Source organism: Miniopterus schreibersii (genome assembly GCF_964146895.1).
Source record: "Miniopterus schreibersii genome assembly, chromosome: 1".
NCBI lineage: Eukaryota > Metazoa > Chordata > Mammalia > Chiroptera > Miniopteridae > Miniopterus > Miniopterus schreibersii.
The window spans coordinates 26,472,485-26,496,842 of NC_138101.1; the positions used below are offsets into that span (position 1 = coordinate 26,472,485).

At 37.0% G+C, this 24,358-nt stretch overlaps 1 protein-coding gene across 1 annotated transcript in view; it reads left to right on the forward strand.

The window, feature by feature from the left end:
• The window catches only part of GABRB1 (gamma-aminobutyric acid type A receptor subunit beta1), a gene marked incomplete at its 3' end in the record, with an annotated part of 293,372 nt that overhangs the window by 190,774 nt on the left and 78,240 nt on the right, over positions 1 to 24,358 (forward strand). The gene's annotated exons all lie outside the window — the stretch shown is intronic.

A 24,358-nucleotide genomic window follows, 5' to 3' on the forward strand; every position in this document is an offset into this window, starting at 1 on the left:
TATTTCTCTAGGAAGGAGGGCCGGAGGGAGGGAGGGAGGGCGGGAGGGAGGGAGGGAGTCAGTCAACTGCCAGTACTGAGAACTTAAGCATCAGGTCACTTCCATGCTTAAATCTTTCAGGATAGTCCAAGTTCTTTAGTAAATAAACAAACAAAATCCAATGATGTTCAAGCTACAGCCACTCGTTAATGGGTGAAGTCAATTTTGTGGATGGTGACAAGCATCTTTACAAATGAGTAGAACAGAACAGAACAGGACAGGACAGGACAGAACAGGACAGAGCAAAGTGCATTCTAAGTATTTAGGGTAAATGTTGCCTCATGAATCTTTTCTTAAATATTCTCTGTATGTTATATTGAGTTGAAAGAGAAAACACAGGTCATCTTAGAGAGCAAAGTTGAGAAAAAGTTTGAAAGCCACTGGCAACAAAGGCCCTTTTACTCACCTCCCAACCCTATCTCCAAATGCTACATTAAAATTCATTTTCTAATCTTGCTTCACTGCTCTAGTTCTTCAAAAGCACACGTTCTCTTGTGGGTCTAGACCCTTGCATGACCCACTCTTACTTTTTCCTACAATGCTACCTGCCTCACTGCTCTTTGCCCTACCTCTAGCTGCCTCCAGGAAGCCTTTCTCACCCAATCAACCTGGGCTGAGTCTCCTTCTAGAAGCTTATAAGCCCCATATGGGTCCTAGCACATACATATGTTTTAACCAACATTATATTTCAACCTTTCAACCATATGCACTTTTAAAATTTTATTAAATATATTGGAGTGACACTGGTTAATAAAATTAAATAGGTTTCACGTATACACTTCTCTAATTCATCATCTGTACATTGCACTGCGTGCTCACCACCCAAAGTTAAGCCTCCTTCTGTCACCATATATTTGACCCCCTTTACCCTCTTCAACCCCCCTCCCACCCTATTTTCCCTCTGTAACCACCATACTCTTGCCTGTGTTTGAGGTTTTGTTGGTCTGTTAATCTTGTTTGTTTGGTTGGTTCTTGCTCTCAGTTTTATATCCCACATATGAGTGAAATCATATGGTTCTTGACTTTTTTCATCTGACTTGTTTCACTTAGCATGATATTCTCAAGATCCATCCATGTTGTCAAAAATAGCAGTATTTCCTCTTTTCTTATGACTAAGCAGTATTCCATTGTATATATGTACCATAGCTTCTCTATCAAATCGTCTATCAAAGGACACTTTGGTTGTTTCCATGTTTTGGCCACCATGAATATTGCTGCAGTGAACATAGGGGTACATGTATCTTTATGAATAAATGTCTTCTAACTGATGGAGTACCCAGAAGAGGGATTGCTGGTCATATGGTAACTCTATTCTTTATTTTCGAGGAACCTCCATACTGATTTCAACTATATGCTCTTGAAGATCACAATTATGTATAATCGGTTATTGTAGTTGCAACTTTTAAATTCCACAGGTGACTATGAAGAGTGGACAAGCCAGAGAAACAATAATCTAGTTCAGTGTAGTCAAAGTGTGAGATGTTATTAAAATTGGTGGGAACCTGATAACTTTTGTCTAGAGAGTAGATACTAAAGGACATTAAATGACAATAACATTAGATAGTATTGTATCATTCAGTGAAGAAATCATTCCCTTTGCAAATCTTACCTATCCTGATTACAAAGGGAAAGAAATCTTTTTGGAGTGTTAAAAGATAGGTTTTTTAAAAGTAAAAATTATGACTCTCATACCAATATAAAATGAATATGTGTGAAAGACTGAACTCATTGCCTAATAAGGGAACTGGTAAGATGTAGCAATCAGATCAAAGGAAGGTTCAAAGGACACCACATATCTAGACAAATAAATGCTGAAATGAAATTCCAATCAGATGCAAAATGGGTCTATTCACAGGACAATAATCAGTTTCAATTCACTTGACACAACTAATTTGTGTTTCTGTGGATAAGAATTATTTTCATTATCTTCATTTTCTACAACTTAAAGAACAATGAAAAGCTGAGATAACATAGGAAGGTTATCTTTTTAGTCCATTTCAAAGTATTTCATCAAATTTCCCACTAGTACAAGTCTTTCATCTCCCTCCAACTATTGCTGATCTTCTTTGTAACAGATAGAGAACAAGCCCCCTCTCAGAGCTTCTGGCACACAGTAATGACTAGTTAGAATTATACTTATCTTCTGGAATTTACAATAAAATTGTCTTTATTCATTGTAGTGCTATAAATTGATTATTAAAAGTGTATTAATATAATGAGTCTACTAAAGGAAAATAATGAGAAAATTAAACACAGTGGTATAGATATTAGGAGGCATATGTATGCTGGTTAGGACTGACAGAGCCAGACTCTGGAATCAAGTGACCTTAGACAAGTTATTTAAACTCTCTGTGCTTCAGTTACTATATTTGTAAAGTGAATATAATAATAGTGTTTATCTAATATTGTTATTATAAGGATTACATTGGTTAATCCTTAGAATAGTATTTGTATATAGCAAATAATACATATTAGTTATCACTCTTATGACTATTATTATTATTTGACAAAAATTGTGATAATACTATACAAATAACTGTAGTTTGGGAAACACTGGAGTCTTAACAACAACCTGGTTGTAGGACTTTGTCATTTGCCACTTTTGAGAGTGTTACTGAAGGACGTCAAACTTCTTACAGTTTTCTCTGCTAGCTCACAGAATCTGTTACCTCATATTTCTCGAATTTCTCCCAGCTTTCCAACAAAAACTCCTCAATAATCTATAAATCCCATTGACCTTAAAATCCATTAACGCTCCTCCCAATAATAAGCTCAATCCCATCCCCCTTACTGAGCTTAGAATCCATTGTCCCTCACTATAATCATTCATTTACACATATACTCAACTCCCTTGTCCCTACCCCATAACATTTGGGTAGAAAATCTCCAACCCTGATGAAAGCAATTACCCTATGTGAATAGTGGAATATGACTGAGAGAAAAAGCCCAACAGTGACAACTAATCAAATTACAGATGTATAACCAAACTTTACAAAGCCCTCAGCTACCCAGCAGTCCTACTAAATTTTCTTAATCAATTGACTGTTCGATGCTCTGAGACTATTTCTCATCATTTCTTCTTCCTCAAGTCTTCACTACCCACCCCACCTTCTCACTTTTAACAATTGTTCTTGCCAATGTTTCACTAAGAAAGAAGGAACAATCAGAGGAGAACTATCACAATTTTCTGCCAAAGGCAAATCTACCAAATCTCTGAAAATATCCCCACACAAATTGCCACCCAGTTATGGTGGATGAACTGTGCCTGCTTTAGTCATCTAAGGCCGGGGATTCTACTTATGTATTAGCTTCCATACCCTCTGGCTACTCAGAGACTTTGCCCCTGCAATTACCTACAATTACCTTTCTTTCCTACATCAGCAAATTTCCCTTTTTCTTTTAGACTATTCTTTGCAGCATACAAACATGTTGTAATATCCATTTTGACCCTGCACATTCTAGTTTGCATCTTATACTTTATGTCAAAGTAACTAGAAGAGTTGCCTCCATTTCTTTTGGGTGTCCTCCCCACCACTCCATTAGTCAAGGTGGTTAGTGAACCCCATCTTGTTAATTTCAGTAGAAAGGTATCAATCTTACTGGACCTCTGAGGAACATTTGACTCAAGCTCTGTTTCTTAAAACATTATATTTTCTTGTTCTGAGGATGTCACACCCTGTAACCTCTAATTACACCTTCCTAACTGACTGACCACTTCTTCTCAATCACCTTTACTAATTTTTTATTCCATGCCAGATCTGTAAATGTTAGATTCCCTTTCAGTCCCTAATAATTTTCTCAGTTTACAACCAGTTACATGGCTTGCAATATTATCTGTATGCTGATTATTTCCAAATTTCTATCCCTAATTCTGATCTCTCACTTAGCCCCAGAATTATTATTCACCTGCTTATTTAAAACCTCCACTTCAAAGTCAGTAGGCATCTCAAAATCAATGCGTCCAAAGCAGAACTCCTAATGTTCCTCTCTAAATTGATAAAGATACAGTTAGATTCATGCATTGGAAACACACTACCTGAAATAAAAGCAAAGTTTACTTTTCTTTTAAATAATGTCCAGGTAGGTGGTAGTGTCAGAGTACAAACAGGGTTATCATGAGTATTTGGGAATAAGGGATTTATTAAAGAAATAAGACCTTACTCATTTGGTGGAGAATCTGGGACATTATAGTCCAGATGGGGGTTCTGGAGCATCAAAAAACAGTCTCTAATGAGGTCTCCTACAGCACTCATGGGAGTAGATGAGTTGGATATCACAGGAGGATCTGGGAAACCAATACTTTCAGCATCCAGTGTGGGACAATGAAGGGGAAACTGGTGAAAAGTCAATAAAAATGTGCTGTTTCTGCTGAGCTGTCACTTCTGTAGGTCAGCAGCCAAGCATCTCTTGGTGGGGTTCTAGCCAATGTTGGTCAATGTGGCTAGTAGTCAGAAAAAAATAGTTGAATGTAGACAAGGGGAGAGCAAGTACAACATTGAATCTACCAGTACATATATATACCACAAGAGCAATGGGCTAAAGCAGACACCGAGGGCAATGCCATTATTTAAGGGGAAGACAAATCAGAGGGAGTCCATTAAAGAAGAAATGGGAAAGTCAAAGAAAGGGAGGAAAACAAAGAAAGGAGCAGTAGAATGTAAACAAAGAAAATTGAGTTTTGTGAAGTAGTAAGTCATCAACAGTGTCTTGTGCTTCAGAGACATTTAGTAAGGTAAGAACTGAAAGGTGGCCATTGAATTTGACAGTATGACAGTCAGTGATGATCTCTGAGTGCAGAAGGCTAAATGCAGTCATTGATCTTGTGGTAAAAGGAGCATGCAGACACTATTCTAAGAAGTTCCAACAAGAGAAGGAAAGGGGGAAGGCAATAGCTAGAACAGGGGGCATGGCCAAGAGAAAGATTTTGTTATTGTTATTTATTGTTGTTGTTTATTTGTATGTCTGTTTGTATTGCAAAGTCTGGAAAATGTGCATAGGGTATAATGAAGGAAATATTTCAGCAAAGGGCAAGTAGAAGATATGAAAGACAAGATAGATCATTGACTGATTAAGGTCCAGGGTTGGTGAAAAGGGATAGGACTGTGGAAACAGTTGAGGATTTTACCTCATATAGAAGGGTAAGGATGGGTATGTAGCAGGTAGGTGAAGGGAAGAGGATTCACTTTTCTTGTTGAGGGTATCTGGTAGGCAATATCTTGTATGTGGTGGCTGTCATCTAGGGAACTTAATAAGAATAAAAAACATTTAGAATAGTTGTTTGAGTCCAATAGGAGAGAGAGTTCACCAAAGAGAATTAAAGGAATATAGAATTGGATTTAGGGCATGACTGAGGCTGACAACCATGAATTTGGAGTGAAACTGTCCTAGACAGCCATGACACACAGTGAAGTCTAAAAGTAGATGGCTGTGGACATTGGCTTAGCAACCAATGAAGGTGATAAGACCAGTCTCTATGCAAATCTTTTTGTTTTTTTACCCTATTTGCATTTGATCCAATAAGAAGAGAGCAGAGGACAGAATGGTGCCAATTTTAGCAGTGCCTTTTATTAGGAAAGCAAAATCTTTCCTAGAAGCGCCAGCAAACTTTCTACATCTCACTGATACTCTTAGAGGAAGTGGAGTTCCCCAGAGTGTTGAGGAAAGGCTGGCAATTGGTGTGCCAACAAGCAATGTCTACTCTAGATAGATTCAGAGGAGTTGAATCTAGATGAAAAAGTGGTTCAAATGATAAACCATATGATCTAGATAAAGTAAGAGGTAGACAGTACCTTAACCAAGTGATCTCACTGAGCATCACAAGTATTAATATAAACGTATACTAAATGCCTTTTGATTTGAAGCAATGAGGGGCATATAACATCCCTTAAGTAAATGATCTTACCAAGCATGTTAAACCTGAATCTAACCTTGATGAACAGTAAAATTAATCCAGGTTGTGAGACAGTCTACAAGATATCTGACCTGAACTCTTAAAATATGTCAGTGTCTGGAAAGAGAAAAAAAAAGGCAAAGGATTAATCTAACCTAAGGAGACTGAATAGTCATGGCAGTGAAATACAATGTCTAGTCCTTGAATCAATTCTGGACATTTTTTCAGAGCAAAGTTATAAGACATGTTTGGATAAGGGGATAATTTTTACTATTAGTGAAACATGTATATCCCAGAATTCAGGTAGTGAAGTTCTTATACTTACTTGCACCCTATCCTAATCATAGGTTGCCCCGTACCTTTTGTATTGCTTCTCCCTACATTTTAAATTCTAGTATTTTAATTTGGTCTGTGAATTTTTCTGTTCCATGACCTCTGGGAAATTGGCTTATTAGTGTCCTTGGAAGCTACTGTGGCATCAAGATAATTTCTCACATGACACTGACTGCATCGCGTGCTTCTGCACATGCTTTATTCTCCCTACCTAGAATGACACTCCCATGCATATATCCTATGAGTACTTATGCGCTAAAGCCCAGCTCATGCTACTATACTTCCCATTTCTGCTCTTTGTTTCAGCACTGGGCCCTGTGTTAGGCAGCCTCTAAAATGTTTCTCAGTGATCACTACCTTTTGGTCTTCACATAATATGTAATTCCTTTCCCTTGAGTAAGGCCATGCCTAGTGACACTTCAGATGTACAGAGTGTAGCAAAAGTGATATGTCACTTCTGAGATTAGGTTTCAAAAAGGCTCTTGTTCCTGTCCAGTTGTCCCTTTCTTGCTATTTCTCACTTGTTCTCATGGAAGCCAGTTGAGAGTTGCCCTATGGAAATGCCTGTGTGACAAAGAAAAGGAAGAGCTCCAGCCAACAACCAGCAGGGAACTAAATCCTGCTAACATCCATGTGTGTGAGCTTGGGAGTAGATCCTGCTTCTTGAGCCTTCGGATAAGACCACAGTCTCAGCCAACAACACTTTGATTGAAAGGCCTTGAGGCAGAGGCACCGAACTACATTAAGCCCACATTCCTGGTCCACAAAATCTGTGAGATAACAAATGTTTTATTGTTTTAAGCTGCTAAGTTTGGGGGTAATTTTTATGCAGCAATGATAGCTCATACATTCCCCAGACACACATCTACTCTAATACCAATCACAGAGCACTGATGGGCTATGGCTGTACATCCCATGAGATAATTTTCACCTTAAAGATAAGACTTCTATCCTAGTGATGTTTTCCTAGGATCTAGGAGCTCCTGGAATGTATCAGGTTCATATCTGAGATGTTTAGTGATTCGGAGACTCCTTACGGTAATTTAATCATAATAATAAAGCAAGTATTAATTGAGCCCTTGCCCTTCAGGGCAATTTTCTAAATGTTTTACAGGTATTCTTTTTTTGGAAAGAAGGAAACTGAGTCACAGAGAAATCAGGTGACTAGCCCAGGATTAATAGCTAAAGACGCCTGGCTATGAACATAAAGAGTCTATCTAGAGTTCACATTCTTAATGACAAAGATTACATCCATATCTTATATTTCTAATATTACATATCCCATATGTACATTGTGTATGTTTTGCTTTACATGCATTCACCAACATAGTGGCTTGCATAGAAAGGACCGATGAGTACAAGTGAGAGAGTGAAGAATCAGCACCAGAGGTTTTTTTTCTAGCTGAGTTTTTATCTTCAGAGCCAGGGAGACATGCACATCAGCAATGGAGGGATTTTTTACTTTTCCCTGAGGATCTATTATCATCTGTGATAATGTGAAACAGAGACTGTCAGTCCACAGAGACCCTTTCAATTCCCCATTCTGTCTGAGTGAAAACAAACAAAAAAATGCCACATTTTCAAGAGTCTTCATTTCTGCCATTTTTTTCTCCATTTTGCATTTTAAAGCTATTATTTTAAATGAGCTCATTTAAAAAAAAAAAAAAAGTTCATTATATCTTTGAAATAACATCCAACTGACACATAGCAATCTCATTACATCACAGTTAAAAGTCAAACCTGAAGTGGTGGTAATCAAATGGAAGACTTCACAGCTATTGCTGGTAGGGGTGGGGAGATTTCTCATCCATTATAACAGATCAAAGGAAGTGACAGAGTCATTGATCTCTATCTATTCTGTTCTCAACTGTCAGCCTGCATTCCAAGAAAATTAAACTCCACCACACAACATTTTTATTTTTTATTTTTTATTGGTCTTTTATCTGTGCTTACGATGGTAGATTGTCCACTCCCTAAAATAGTATGTGTCTTATTTTTTTAGGAATTTAGTCTACCAATTAGTAGACTCAACTGTGAAAATCATAGAGGAACACTGGGTAAGCCATGGGAGCCTGAGTGTGCTACAGGACAGTTTATCAACCTTACTGTCTCTACACGTAGTAGACGAGGTTGGAGAGTTAAGCCATAACAAGAGACAGATGAGTCCAAAACCTGACCCCCACCAGTGTTTAGCCTTGGGACTTTTGTAGGAAGAATTGCATGACCCAGAAGTAGTAATGAGATAGCGAGGCATAATGGGAGCCTTCAGGGAATGGAATTCAGCACAACTCAGTTGTGCTGAAATTCAGAAGATCTAGCAGATGAGGTATATACCCCCAAATGCAGCAAGAAATGCTGAATGATTATCTCTACTTTGCAGTTTTGTCTAGAAATCAATCTCAATAGCACATGTGGGGCCAGAATGGGACTTTCTAGAAGATGCAGATTTAAACATTTTTAAAAGTAAGTGAAATCATGACTGAAAACATTATACTATTGTTGCTTAATATTTTTAGACAAAGCACCATCAAAACTTGGATAGATATAGGACATATATGGTAAACATAGGAAAACTAGAGAGAACTATTTGGTAAGATTTTGAACAGTGTTTCTTCTGAGGTTAATACTTATTATGGAAAGCAAGAGCACTGACACATTCCCAGGGACTTCCCATAAGGCCTTCACTGTCTGAAATATTTAGAGTGATAACATTTTACCTATGTAAACTTAATTGGGAGCAGGCTGAGCACATCTTCCCACTTGACAGCTCTTCACGTGCAGTCTTATAAAATTATTACGTGATTTTTCAAGAGCCCTCTGGGAAAATCAAAAGATACTTTACATGTAAAAGATACTTAGGTATAGATGCAGATGTTGATATATATTATCTGATTTAAGGATGGAAAAATTGCCCAGCCGGGCGTGGCTCAGCGGTTGAGCATCGACCTAGGATCCAGGCGATCGGGGTTCGATTCCCGGTCAGGGCACATGCCCGGGTTGTGGGCTCGATCCCCCAGTCAGGGGTGTGCAGGAGGCAGCCGATCAATGACTCTCTCATCATTGATGTTTCTCTCTCTCCTTTCCTCTCTCTGAAATCAATAAAGATATATTAAAAAAAAAAAAAAAAAAGAATGGCAAAATCAAGTTGTTAGAGATTTGAGCATTTGCTTGAGGTAGGGTCATGGGGGCAAGCTTTGTTGTCCTTATTTTTTTAATACTGCAGGACATAATAAAGTCAGTATAAAACACAGAAAATTAAGAGACGGAGTCTTTGCTATCTAAGTAACTGATTACACAGAAGGTAAAGAATAAACTTTTACACTGTAGGGAAAGCATTAATCAGTAAACCAAGTAAGCAAACCTACCATGATTTAGTCAAACTTTGCTAAAATTGTCATACATTTCATAGTTTGTCAACTCATCGTGTTTGATGATTGTCCTTCATCATGTTCTTTCATGTTCTGGAACTTACCTGCACTTCACCTTACTTAGGGCAATGCTTCTTTATCCCTCGATCTATGTGGTCAAAACCATTTTCATAACAACATCAAGATGTTAACATGCAATGCACTCATCGTGCTCTCTTAAAATGAATTGATAAATACATATTAAACTTGTTTCTCAGTTTTAATTTTAAACATGGTAAATATTGGTGGGATTTAAGAGTACAAATGTACCTGAAGACCAAGAATTTGAGAAGTATAACTTCAGAATAAAACTATTCCTTTTTTCTTGAATGAAAAAAGATGCACATATACAAGTATATTTCTTTGTCACTATTACTCCTAGAATAGTCACACCATCCTATTATAACTTCTAACCAAATAAATGAACTTGTATTTCACAAAGAAATCTGGGGAGTGGAAAATTGAAAACTCTCTCCTACGTAAGTACTCCAGCAGACTAGCAGAACTCATTAATGTTAGTACCTTTGATCAGGAGACCTGTATAAGTTTAGGGAAAGCAAACCAAGATAGAACAAAATGTATGCTTGCATTATACTTAATACTGATAAATCAGAAAAGAGATAGCTGTTTTACATTAAACCAAATTATTAAGCTAGGTCCATTTACCAAAGTTTTCTCTTAATTAGGTGAATTTGGATCCTTAAAATGTTTCTGTGTTAGTTTTTGTTTTTTTATAATATGCTTTTTATTGTTTGCAGAGAGAGGAAGGGAGAGGAAGAGAGACAGAAATGTCAATGATGAGAGAGACTCATTGGCCAGTTGCCTCCTGCACACCCCCTACTGGGGATCAAACTGGAAACCTGAGCATGCGCTCTGACTGGGAATCAAACCATGACCCCCTGGTTCATAGGTCAATGATCAACCACTGAGCCACACCGGCTGGGCTCTGTGTTAGTTTTTATAAAGAGAATATTTTGTTTAAGTCTAGAACATTTAAAATGTTAAAATTTAAGTTTTTCTTTTGGGGGGAGACTTAGAAATATTTTATTTACATTAGGATTTATTTACCTAAATAAACCAATCAGGACAGAGCTCCTTTATAGTAAGACTTTATAATCTAATTTATTAATACTCTCATAATGAAAGGTAAAGTCCTTTTTGAATTCTAGATACAAAGACATGTAGAGTGCTTATAAATTCAGATCTACACTTTTGCTACAGGTCAAAAGTAAATACAGAAACACAAAAATTCATGATCTAGATATCAAACAGCTGCTTTCCATTCCACTGGGCACAAGATTCTTAATTGACTTGAGCTCAAAATGGACAAATAGATAAAACAAACAAAAAAGACTAACAAATGAAACCCTCTGTTGTCTCTTATCCAACAGAGTGTAGACCTCTAACTCCATAATCCATTAGCCTACTTACAGAAATCATTACACGGTCAGACCATGAAACCAATTCTCAATCATTGCTGTCACCAACAGGAAATAACATATTGGCTGTAAGCAAACCAGGAACAAAACAAAACAAAAAGTCAGTAGAGGGGAAGAAAAGAAGAAAACAGAGTCAGCAAACTTATGTTTTTTAGTTTCACCTTAAAATAAATATGTGCTTTACCTCTGGGAACCAAGGAAAGACATGCCTGAGCTCAAGTTGCCAGTAAGGTACATCTTTCTGGCAACACATTTTACCTGGCTCTGTTAGGTAAATCCATTAGTCATCTCGATAGATTACTTCCAAAGCTATAAAAGGAAAATTATTTTAAAAGAATAAAATCATATAAAAATATAAAACAAACATATGTCAAAGATTTCAATTTACTCATTAATAAGAGACCTAGTAAGATGTTACAACCAGTTCAAGGGGAAATCCAAGGATGGATACACTGAAAAGACATAGCACACTGAACAGAATTAATAAATACATGCAAACTGTCAAAACTGGCCAATATCCACAAGGCAATAATCAATTACCACTGCAATTCTATAGATAAGTATCACTTAAATTACTATCATTTTTCTATCATGTACAGAGTTGCAAAATATCTCGAAGACAATTAGACATGAGATTACCCTGACCACTAGACAAAGATATCTACTAAACTTTCTGGTTCATTTCAAAATCTTTCACAAGTTTCCCTAGAAAATGAGAAAGGACTTCCTGAATTATAGCTACCAAGAAACAGACTGCTTATAAATTTATGTCAAGAGTAAATTTGGATCACATAACTAATGGTCATGATATGTTTCCCTCCTCTGATATAACAGATTTCTCACCCAACAATTCCCAGCATGGAGGGATAGTGATTATTTGGGAAGATAATGTATGCAAAGTACCCAACACTATTTCTTCCACTCTCATTTTTCTATTCGCTGTATTAAATGCAGCATATAAATTTCTCTATTATATAAAGCAATTTTTTGTAGAAAATTTGAATGTAAAATTTTAAGACCTGATTTTTAAGAGGGAGATGTTATTTACACTTCTATCAGTAATAACTTCTATTTACAAAAAGTGATGTTATAAATTCTGAATGTTCTCAAATATACCATTTGCTCTAAGATTATTAATGATTAATTAGTACAAGATTCATAAATATTAAACTAATAAACTTCATTCAAATATTTTTAAATATTCAAAATTCAGGAATTCTTTTCTCTGAGGCATCATGTTTTTTAAACCCAAATTATTATGTATATGGATATTCAAAATTAAGTTCAATATGTTTATTGCACAATATTTTCTTAAATAATTAGAATTTAATAATAAGTTTACTGGATATAGCATTTTGAATTTGCTTATTAATATAATTGTTTTCACCAAAATGCAGTTCTAACTTATGCAGTTTTTTTAATAATAAGACTGCATGATGTATTTATTCATTTAAATAGTCAAGGTAATAAAATAGGCTTTTTTTTTTGTTCAAAATATTACAAATGTCCCTTTTTCTCCCCAGTGAACCATTCCACCCCTCCCCACCCCCTCCCCTCCCCACACCATTGTCCATGTCCTTGGGTTGTGCATACATGCATCTAAATTCTTGGATTAATCTCTCCCCGGCCCCCCTCCCCCCTCCCCCTCTCCTCCTCTCCTCCTCTCCCCCCTCCATCCCTCTGAGATGTCAGTCTCATCCATGCTAAAATAGTCTTTTTTTATATATATCTTTATTGATTTCAGAGAGAGGAAGGGAGAGGGAGAGAGAGAGATAGAAACATCAATGATGAGAGTCACTGATCGACTGCCTCCTGCACGCCCCTGACTGGGGATGGAGCCTGCAACCCTGGCATGTGCCCTGACTGGGAATCGAACCTTGACCTTCTGGATCCTAGGCCGACGCTCAACCGCTGAGCCACTCCTGGCCCGGCTAAAATAATCTTTTATTCAGAGTAATTAATTAGCAGAGTTAATAGGAACATTCAGGTTTCCATAAACTTAAAAACGGTCACTATGAATTTTATTATTCTCAAGGGTAATGATCAAAGAAATCACTTTATATTTAATGTAACATAGGCAAAGATACACACACACACACACACACACACACACACACACACACACACATATATATATATATATATATATATATATATATATATATATATCATTTCCCTTGTTAAAGAGAACATGTTTTAACTTCAGCAATCCATATATGTGCTTATGTATTGTTTCTGAATAGAGTGTGCTTAGGGATTTCAGGGTTTCTTGTTTTTTTACTTAGTTAATTTGAGAAATGATGGTAGAAAATAGAAGATAAGAAGAAATGTACATTTGGGGTTTTTTTCCTATTTTTAAAGGTATTAAGTTATGGTGAGGCCAACAGATCAGGAGACAGCTGCCACTGAAAAGATAGTTTGTGCTCACAGTTCCCAAGAGGAGAGGCACACCACCCCACAGAGGGTCACGTGGGGAAGCACCAGGGTTGGTCAGGAGGCAGAGGGAGCAGGGAAAAGCATTGACAAAAGTGTGTTTTGTATGTTTGCTTGTTTTTATTTTGTTTTTGTTTCTATTTCATGCTTTTTATTTTAACTTATTTTTTTAGAGTTTCTTAAATTACAGTTGACATTCAATATTATATTAGTTTCGGGTATAGAGAATAATGGTAGACATTTATATAACTTATGAAGTGATCCCCCCAATAAGGCTACTACCCACCTGGCACCAGTAATGTACATTTATTTATTCTGAATTTCTAGAGACTAAAACTTGTTTAACAAGGAAGGACTATCCCAACCAGCGTGGCTCAGCGGTTGAGCATCAACCTATAATCCAGGAGATCTTGGTTCAATTCCCAGTCAGGGCACATGCCCGGGTTGCGGGCTCGATCCCCAGAGGGGGCGTGCAGGAGGCAGCCGATCAATGTCTCTCTCGTTGATGTTTCTCTCTCTCTCCCTTTCCCTTCCTCTCTGAAATCAATAAAGAGATATTTAAAAAAGAAAAAGGACTACCCTAAAATAGCAGGTAATTCATAGAACTTCTGTGAATTATGTCATTTACTTGCACTTATCTTTTAATAAACCAATCACAGCCCTTTTGAGGTATACCTATAAATTATGTACTTGCATATAAAAGGATGTAAATATAGATAAGTATGCATTATTAATATTCAATGGAGAATAATGACAATAGTTAGAATTATACTTTAAATGTTGAAGGTGTGCTATTTATAAATTGTTTTACATATGTGAGAAGAACATCATGTTACTTCTTGTTACAAGATATTTTTAAGTTTCTTTATGTCCGTTTATGTTCTTTAGGTCTTAGATTATCTAAGCATTCCTTCATTTTTCTTCGCTTTTTAAGTTGAAAAATCAACCAGACAACATGAGTTATTCATTATTAACTGCTTTTGAAGTTAGCATTCTAATAATGCTGATGTAAAATTGATGTTTTAATGATGTTTTTAAAATCCTCACATGCCATGTAAATATTTGCTTTTCAAATGGAAAACTGCAGCCTAGCATGAGAGGAAGTCTGACCCATATTAACCCTTTCACACTCTTGGCAAGGACAATACTCATTTTGCTCTTGGAATGGAAACCAACTTTCTGTACCTTGAGGCCCTACTCTTTGTGCATTCTCAAAAGTAAGAGAAGAAAGAGTGTCTGAACCTATGTTGTCATTTGGACTATTTAATGTAAATACCAGTGTTATAACCATTTCTCTCCTAAGCTAAGCTATATAGCATTTAAAATTGTAACAGATGAGAGGTCCATGACATCTGGCTTAATTTAAGCATACGTTGAGCAGCTTCACGGTCCTAGAAACTATCCAACTGACTATATTCTGTGGCTGTATATTTAGCAAAGATGATTTCTAATAAGAAATTGAATCAGGATGAGGGAAACGGATCTTTATCCTAAACTTGTATTCCAACCAACATTGGCATAAATTTTTAATAAAGACAGCATACTTGGTATTGGTGCAACAACGGACATATCGATCAGTGGAACAGAACAGAGACCCCAGAAATAGACCCACACTATTATGGTCAGTTAATATTTGACAAAGGAGGCAAGAGCATACAATGGAGTAAAGACAGTCTCTTCAATAAATGGTGTTGGGAAAATTGGACAGGTACATGCAAAAAAATGAAACTAGATCATCAACTTACTCCATACACAAGAATAAATTCAAAACGGATAAAAGATTTAAATGTTAAGTCACGAAACCATAAAAATCCTGGAAGAAAACATAGGCAGTAAAGTCACAGACATCTCACATAGTTGAATTTTCACCGATGCATCTCCTAGGGCAAGAGAAACAAAAGAAAAAATAAACATATGGGACTACATCAAACTAAAAAGCTTCTGCATAGCAAAAGAAAACAGCCTCAAAATACAAAGGAGTCCCACTGTATGGGAGAACATATTTGCCAAAGATGCATCTAATAAGAGGCTAATTTCCAAAGTGTATAAAGAACTCATACTACTCAGCAAGGGGAAGACAAACAATCCAACTAAAAAATGGGCAAAGGACCTGAATAGACATTGCTTCAAAGAAGACATACAGATGGCCAAGAGACACATGAGAAAATGCTCAACGTCTAATCATCAGAGATGCAAATTAAAACCACAATGAGGTATCACCTCACACCTGTCAGAATGGCTCCATCAACAAATCAGCAAATGACACATGCTGGCGAGGGTGTGGAGAAAGGGGAACCCTGGTACACTGCTGGTGGGAATGCAGACTGGGGCAGCCACTATGGAAAGCAGTATGGAGGTTCCTCAAAAAATTAAAAATGGAGCTGCCTTTTAACCCAGAGATCCCACTTCTAGGAATATATCCTAAGAATCCTGAAACACTAATCAGAAAGAATATATGCACCCCTATGTTCATAGCAGCACAATTTACAATAGCTGAGATCTGGAAACAGCCCAAGTGCCCATCAGTAGATGAGTGGATAAAAAGCGGTGGGACATTTACACCAGGGAATACTACGCAGCTGTAAAGAAGAAGGATCTCGTACCCTTTGGGACAGTGTGGATGGACCTGAAGAATATTATGCTAAGCGAAATAAGCCAGGCAGACAAAGACAAACATCACATGATCTCGCTTATATGTGGAATCTAAAGAACATAAACTGATGAACAAAATAGATTCAGTGACATAAAGGCATGGAACAGGCTGATGAATCTCAGAGGGAACTTGGGGGGAAGAGATTAAACAAAGAATTTATATGCATAACCCATGGGCACAGACAATAGTGTGGTGAGGGCCTGGGGAGGGGAGTGAGTGCGGGGTGGAGGGCGTCAGTGGGGGAAAATGGGGACACCTGTAATATTATGAACAATTAATTAATTAATTAACTATTGTAAAAAAGAAAAGACAGCATATTGGTCTTTTTCTGTCTTTTTAGGGAAGTAATGATTTCAGTGTTTCCTTAAGTTACATATTAATACCATTAATTTACACGTCAGTTCTGTGCCAGACACTGAGCAGAAAGCTGGTAAATGAATCACTGAGAGGTCATTTCCCTGGTGGCACTTAACATCATATTCAAGCAGTCACACAAGAAACAAGTAATTAAATAAATAAATGTATAATCGCAAAGGGATCTTGTGGTGAGAAATGTGAGGAATGATATATCAGTTTCAAAAACCAAGGTCTATGTATGTTGATAGATTTCTTGACTGAAGGAACTCATTTCTGAAGATTATAATCATGGCCACTATTAAATGCCAATTAGGTAGAAAGTCAATGTGAGGGAGAGAGAAATTTTAAATTCCTTTACTTTTTTTATGGTAATTCTGGGATAGGGAACAGGAAGGTTGTTACACACAGTTGAGAACATTTAAAAATAAGAGTGTGAGTGTAGTGGTGGTCATTATGATTATCCATTAATCTGAGGATATCAAATTGGAGGGCAATGGACAGATTAAAAAATATGTTAATGTGTTGCCCTGTTAGGTTAACAGAAAAATGGAAAAAGGAAAGGAAGGGAAGGGAAGGAAGAGAAGGGAGGGAAGGGGAAAGGAGAGGAAAAAGGGAAGGAGGGAGGGAGGGAGGGAGGGAGGGAGGGAGGGAGGGAGGGAGGGAGGGAGGGAGGGAGGGAGGGAGGGAGGGAGGGAGGGAGGGAGGGAAAACTCCCAGAGATTAGTACAATTCCATCTGCATCTCACCCTCTCTCCTCCCCTACCTCTCCCTCCTCCAGCACAGCTACCGTGCCAGAATCGCTGTGTCCCATTTCTATGCCTATTTTTGTCTTTTACTATACACACACACTCACACGCGTACTCTGGTGATTTCCTAAGAAATATAATTTGGTCCTGAAAATTTTTAAATAAATGTAGATTTTTGTAGGCATTCTTCCTGGGCGTTTCCCCCCCCTCACAACTCTATGAGAGGCACACCCATGTTGATACATACAGATCTAGTTTATTCATTTTGACTTCTGTTAAGTAGCCCACTGCATCCATTTTTGCCTTGCTAGAGAGGTGGGACCTTTGCCCACTTGCTGTCCCAGGAGTGTTGATGAATAGGTGTCCCTGCTGTCTCCTTGTCGCAGGTGGGCAGGCATCTAGGTGCAGAACAGCCGAACCATCCGAGTTTATCTACTTAACATTGTACTTGCAAAAATGAATAGAAAATACACTTAATTACATTTTGTAGCTCCATTTTGGAAGTGTTTGTATTACAAAAGCCCTGGGATAGAAATCATATTTTTTATATTACTGCCATATCTGGAATGCTTCGTCATTAATGTGGAAACATGAAATCCCCTTCCTATTTTTGCCTTTTAGAAAACATGATCACCTCTCAATTAGCTTAATTCTGATGGTGTTCATTATGAACCCCAAAAGGCAATATAAGTTTTATTTTAGATTTTTATTTCTATAATTATACTTCAAAAAAATTAACAGTAAAACCATGGAAAATACATGTCAAAAGTAAACCATGAAAATACATATTAAATTCAACATATATTTATTCACTTAATTAACAGAACAGGGCAGTAGCAAAATTAATCTATAATCACTCTCTTCATTCTTTCCTGATATTTGGTAAAATTTTAATATTGGTCTTTTAATCATAAAATTATACATCACTAATTATTTTAGTTTCTAGAGAAAGAATGGTTCCAAATACAATTTGTAAGCAAAATTTTAAAAAATACTTTGTTAGTAGGTGAATAATTAAAATACATTGAAAGTATCAATTTTCTTCTATTAAAAAATGGTACAACATCTAACTAAGCAATAGGGTAGGGAAATTAGTACTCCTTTGTATTACAAATTCTTTTAAGAAAGTGTTTTGGCCATATATATTGTAAGAAGCCAAAAGTTTTTTTACATCTTTGGATATAGTAATTCTGCCTATTGGGTTTCTATCCTAAAGAAATAATCTAAAATGTGGGGAAAGCCCTATATTCATGAAAATGTTCATTTTAGCCTATTTTAAACAAACAATCTAAATGTCCACCATAAGTATATTGTTTTCTGGCAAAAAAATTGCAATCCTGATGCCAAGAAAGAAAATGTTATGACGTTAAAAATTAAAGGCAAGCCCTTGATGATGTGGTTCAGTGGTTAGTGTCCGCCCGAGCACCAAAGGGCCGTGTGTTCGATTCCTGGTCAAGGGCACGTACCTGGGTTGCAGGTTCGATCCCCGGCCCCAGTCGGGGTGTGTATGGGAGGCCGCCAGTCAACATGTCTCTCTCACATGGATGTTTCTCTTTCTCTCTCTCTCCCCAACCCCCCCCCTCTAAAAAATCAATGGAAAAAATATCTTCCAGTGAGGACAAACAAAACAAACAAAAACATTAGAGGGAAGAAAACAAAATCTTGAATGTGCTTACAAACGTGCAAAAACCCAGGAGACATGGGAAGGGGGAGACTGAATGTAAATGTACCACAGTGCTAATGGCTGATGTGGTGGAAGGAATGTTTCTCCACCACTTTCAGAATGTTTTAAAATTTATGAATTATTTTAAAAGAAAAAGAATGATGTTCTCAAGCCCTGCTCTCATTCCAATAGGGAGCTCAAAATTTTGTACAATGTATACAGCTGCCTTATATTTGTTTGGGGTTTTGCTTTATTTTTTTTGTTTCTCAGGGGAAAGCCGTGCCTTGAGAATGCAGTATTTTAACGTTCTGTCTCTCTTGAATATTACTTCACTCCTTCAGAAATGCCTTTTCAAGATTATTCTGATTACCTTTTAGTAAATGTGTCAGCTCTTTGTTCTGGGAGAAATCATCACGTGGCAAAGCAATAGGGCATTTTTACAAATAATCCAAAAGCAGTAACTGAAAGAAGACCCGCGCCTTCACTTGACCTCCCGACTCTGTCTGAGTCCTTGTAACTGCTCTGTCCTTGCTCACTACCGAGTCGGGGCATCCGATTCAAGGAAACATTTGCTTTGCCTTTGCTTCAATTTCTAGGGCCCTTCCCATTGTTTAAGGGCTTGTTATTGTCCTAATTCCTCATGATCTGTCCACCATACAAATTCCTGATGACTGAGATGATGGGATAAAGATGCTCTGATTTGGAGGAGGTAACCTTATTTTTTCTGCCCCCTAGCACATAGTTCAGCTAATTGTTCTTAGGAAACATTAGACATAGTACAAATTTAATACATGCTCTCATACTTCACAGATATATGAATATACTGATGTAATTTGGGGGGAAAATAGCCTGTCTTGAACTCAGCCAGACATCTATGGTAAAAGATGGCTGAGATTGGCACTGGGTCCTTGACAAGGATCTGTTAATTACTATTGCCTTATTATTACGTTTTGGGGGTTTTTTGCTCGCCCACCTCTGGCCACTCTGATTTATGAACTGCTTCTCATATTCACAATGTGGTTCATGAATCACCCCAGCTCGACAGAAATGAATAAAAATGAGCCCATTTACACAACATTTGGTATAGAGCTAATCACCTGAAAATGACTGCTTGGGATTGCACTGAGAAGAGTGTCATCAACATTCAGCACTAAGAGTACAAAACCGAGCGGGAGGAGGGAAGCAGAAACCTGAAATCAAAAAATAAAGACGTAAGAGCAGTATTGACTGCAGTGGGGAGTGGATGTGGTACCGAAGAGCTCCGACTGATGGCTCACAATCGCGGAGCAGTAAGTAAACAGCGGGGCATCTATGCAACGGAATCCTGACACTGAAAATTGTGCTCGTGGAGAATGGAATGACTTAAAATTCTCCCCTATAAGGTTGCCCAAAAATCAGCAAATGAGATTGCTAAACACAGAATGATTTCACCTTTATTAAACATATGCTTAGAAGAAAGGAAATGAATAGTAATCAATTTCACCAATTTTAGGGGTATGATTAGAATTCAGCATTTTCAGGCTTTCCCCCCTCTCTGTTCTCATATTCTTTTAATACAGATACTATTAAATTGTTACAGTCCTACAGGAATTAAGTTTAAAACCTAGGAGCTCATCCCTATAAAATTGAAATCCCAATCATATGTATATAATTTGTTCATTTATTTAAGTTCACATTCCTATTGGCAAAGTGCTCTCTATATGTACCTGTGTGTATATGTGTAGCTAGATTTTAAGTTACTTATGGGCCAGTTCCTCCTGGATTGTGTGTTGTCAGCAGTGAGGGTCACATTGCCCTTAAACATCAAATATACATGATTTGTAATTACAGTGACTTTTAAGGTCAGTGACCATGCAGAATACAACTTAATAAATGAATACTACAGCAATATGATTTCCGTTCATTCCCAAGTATCAGGGGACCATAGCTTCTAACAGCCTATTATCGTGTTCTGACCTAACCTTCAAAATGTCAATAAATTGGATTATAATGTAAGCCATTCTAAATGTCTTTGAAGGAAGACAGATGAATGTTACGCTGTCATGAGTCTGTGCCTCTGGGAAGTCTGCGTTCAGAAAATCAGTCAGTTAATACTTTGCTATAACTGATACTGCTCTATTGTACCTTCATTTGCTATCAGCCAGTAATATTTTCACACACTCAGAATGAATGACTTGAGTGTGAAAAGTTAAAAATAAAATTCAAAAATCACTTTAATCTTGAAGCTCTTGACCCATCCAGTTTTGTGAGCTCTGGCACCTTTGATTCCATAGGTTCAGAATATGAGGCTGCTTTAGCCACAGTGTGAGCACATTTCCATATAGGAGTGTTAATTAATTGCAGAGGTGACTAACCACTGCTGAGCAATTACATTCGGCGAGGTGAACAAATGGAAAAGCAGGGAGGGAGCAGTCATGCTTAGAGATGTTCACTGCTGTCTCTCACCCAGCAGGCAGAAGAGATGTCTAAGTACATCTCTCTTTTTGTTAATGATCCTGGGAATTCTTTCTCAGCATTTTTTTTTCTCATAAAGAGCTCAAGGCACTCAGCTCACTTAGCCATAAGCACTACAAAATCTAAAAATTCCAAACGCTTTAATTAGCAGAGACAACACTGTTGCATAAATGTCTGCAGGCCACAACATGAATTTGTGAATACCTGCTCACAGAGGGGTTTCCGTTTGAGTCTCAATGATCCCTCCCTTCTCAGGATCCTTTTGGGTCCCTGGTGACCATATTTGTATATCTGTGGCTTTCTTTCCAGCCCTTACTAAATAATTTTGGAAGAGTTGGCACCTAACCCAAGTTGGGCCAATGAAATGCTCTGGGGAATTATCCATTTGGAGCAGATAGATCCCAAGAAGGAAGTTGTTTCAGTAATATCAGAGCTTTCCAGAGGAAGTCGGGCACTTCCTAGAGCTCAGTTTCTTCGAGCTGCCTTGATTCCTTCCCTTTCTGAGCTATGATTACTCAACTTTTCTTGGTATCATAATGGTATTTGGGGCAAAAGAAGTTAACTGATCCAGGAGATCATAGCTGAAAAAATATCAAGTCATGGGCAAGCCTCTGGTATGATGTATGGTTTCCCAAGATAATATCAATTAGATTTCTTATATCTATTGACCACTGAATGGACTGGTCATAACAGATAGCAATAGTAAGGTCAGTTATACTTTCCAAAAGTTGGTTTTTTTATTACTTGCAGCTGTAGGACCCATACACATGAGACATTAGTTCTTCATTTGACACACAAGGCTTTTCAAATTGCTTTGTAAATACTCCAGAGCCTCACAACGTGTGAATCAGTGGCTCAGTGTAAGATTCCAATGCATGTCCTGATTTAGATGTGGTGTGCTTAACTAACCAGGCGACACGTGTCTGAAAACATGGTCAATTAAGTGAGATATGCTGACCAGTGGGATTCAAATGATATTCTCAAGTATCTCTTAAGCTCTTTAATACTCTTACAAATAATAATTAATTCTAATTTTATGTTAAAATATTATAACTATTTAAAACTATAATAAAAAATAAGTACACTATATTGTGTCGTATGTACATTTTAATTCATTCAAAACCACCACACTATTAACTTATGCAGCCAGGTTAATTTATGCAGCACATGGAGCATTTTTGCTTTGAAACGAGTAAAGCTTCCTTTTAATTCATCATTAAGCACCTGCTAGAGATCAACTACTTGTGAATGTATCTAACCATTTATAAAGGTGTCATTGATTATAGAGGTGGTTACTTGGCACACAGACTTTTGTTTTTCACCTAATTCAGGGTAGCCTATGGCTGGTCATGTAAGATTTTTAGAAACAAATGTTTCACTGTTAGGATTTTCTCAATACTATGCTAATAAAATACAACAGAAAAATGTTGCTGCTGAGTGAGATTTAAGGCCCTAATTATATTCCCTGCTTTCAAATTTGTGTGCTCATTAAAATAGATGTCAGCATTTGAACTTATAAGGTAATTTTATACTAACAAAATACTGCTTTTACTTATTCATTTGTATTTTATATAGTGAACCTCTGTATAAGATGTTTCATTAGTGTTTTCCTCAAGGGAAAAGGTTTAAAAACCACAATTGAGCCAAATTTCTCAACCCTTGGCACTACTAACATTTTGAAACATAATTCTTTACTGTTGGGGGCTTTCCTGGTCCTTGCAGGGTGCTTAGCAGTATCCTGGGTCTCCACCGACTAGATGTGAGCATCACGCCTCCACCACCAGCCTGACAATCTAAACTGTCTACAGATATTGTCAGATATCTCCAAAAATTATCCACTGGCTAATTCATGAGATCATAGAGCTGGCCACACTTTAGTAATATATAGGTAATATTCATTTTTTTATTCATAAGAAGTTGTTAAACAAATACTATGGTAGGGGAGAAAGATAATTTTTTAAAGCATTTAAAAATATTTATTGTGTTGTCTCATGAAGTGTGTTTAAAACATTATGCAGGCCATAAAAATAATGTGAAATTGTATTTTTAGAAAACAAAAGATATGTATGATATAGTTTTAAGTGAAAAAAATTAACCAGTTCCTGTAATTATGGGAGCAAGAGGCAAGAAGGAATCCAGAAAGAAGGAATTTATCCCATAAATCCTTTCATGTGCTAAATTCTGGAATACAACTAGTCTTTAAATTTTTTGTAAAACACTTTGAAGAAATGTTTTTAAAAATTGAACTTGACATTTTTTTTGTTCTTGCCTATTGCTCAAATAAACCTGATTAAACTGACCACCATCCTGCCTAAGAAAGGCTTCAAAGGGAATGTCCCAGTGTCGATGCTGTGAGCTTTCATCTTTCCTGAGGAAAGCCAAAGAGAAATTGGAAAGGGCTAGGGTTTTGTGTAACAGTGTTTTTAAGAAGAAGGTTCCTGTTAGGTTAACACACATGACCAAAGCAATAAGTCACCTTGGCAGCCTCGAAAACACATAGGAACGAAGAGTAGTTTTTCAAATTTAGATACACTGTTGATGGGAGTGAAAATTGGTACAACCTCTACCAAGGGCAATGTGACAAAAATTAAAACACATTTACCTTTTTTTAAACCATTCTCTTTCTAGAAATAGCCAACAGATGTAATGAGACATAGTAGAGTCTACCAGTGTATTCAGAGCATCTTCATTTGTAAAAATAAAAACAGGAAGCCGTAAATGCCCATCAAAGGGTGACTGGGAAAATAAATTATGGTATTTCCGTACAACTGAACACATCACAGTAAAATTTTTAAGACAGCTTATTATTTGCTGATATAAAACCAATTCCAAGATACACTGTTAATGAAAACAAGCAAGGTTCAGAACAGGTAGGCAGCTGTCTAAGAAGTCATCCCATACGAAGATATAGCTGTGCTTATATTTTTACATGGAATATTTATGG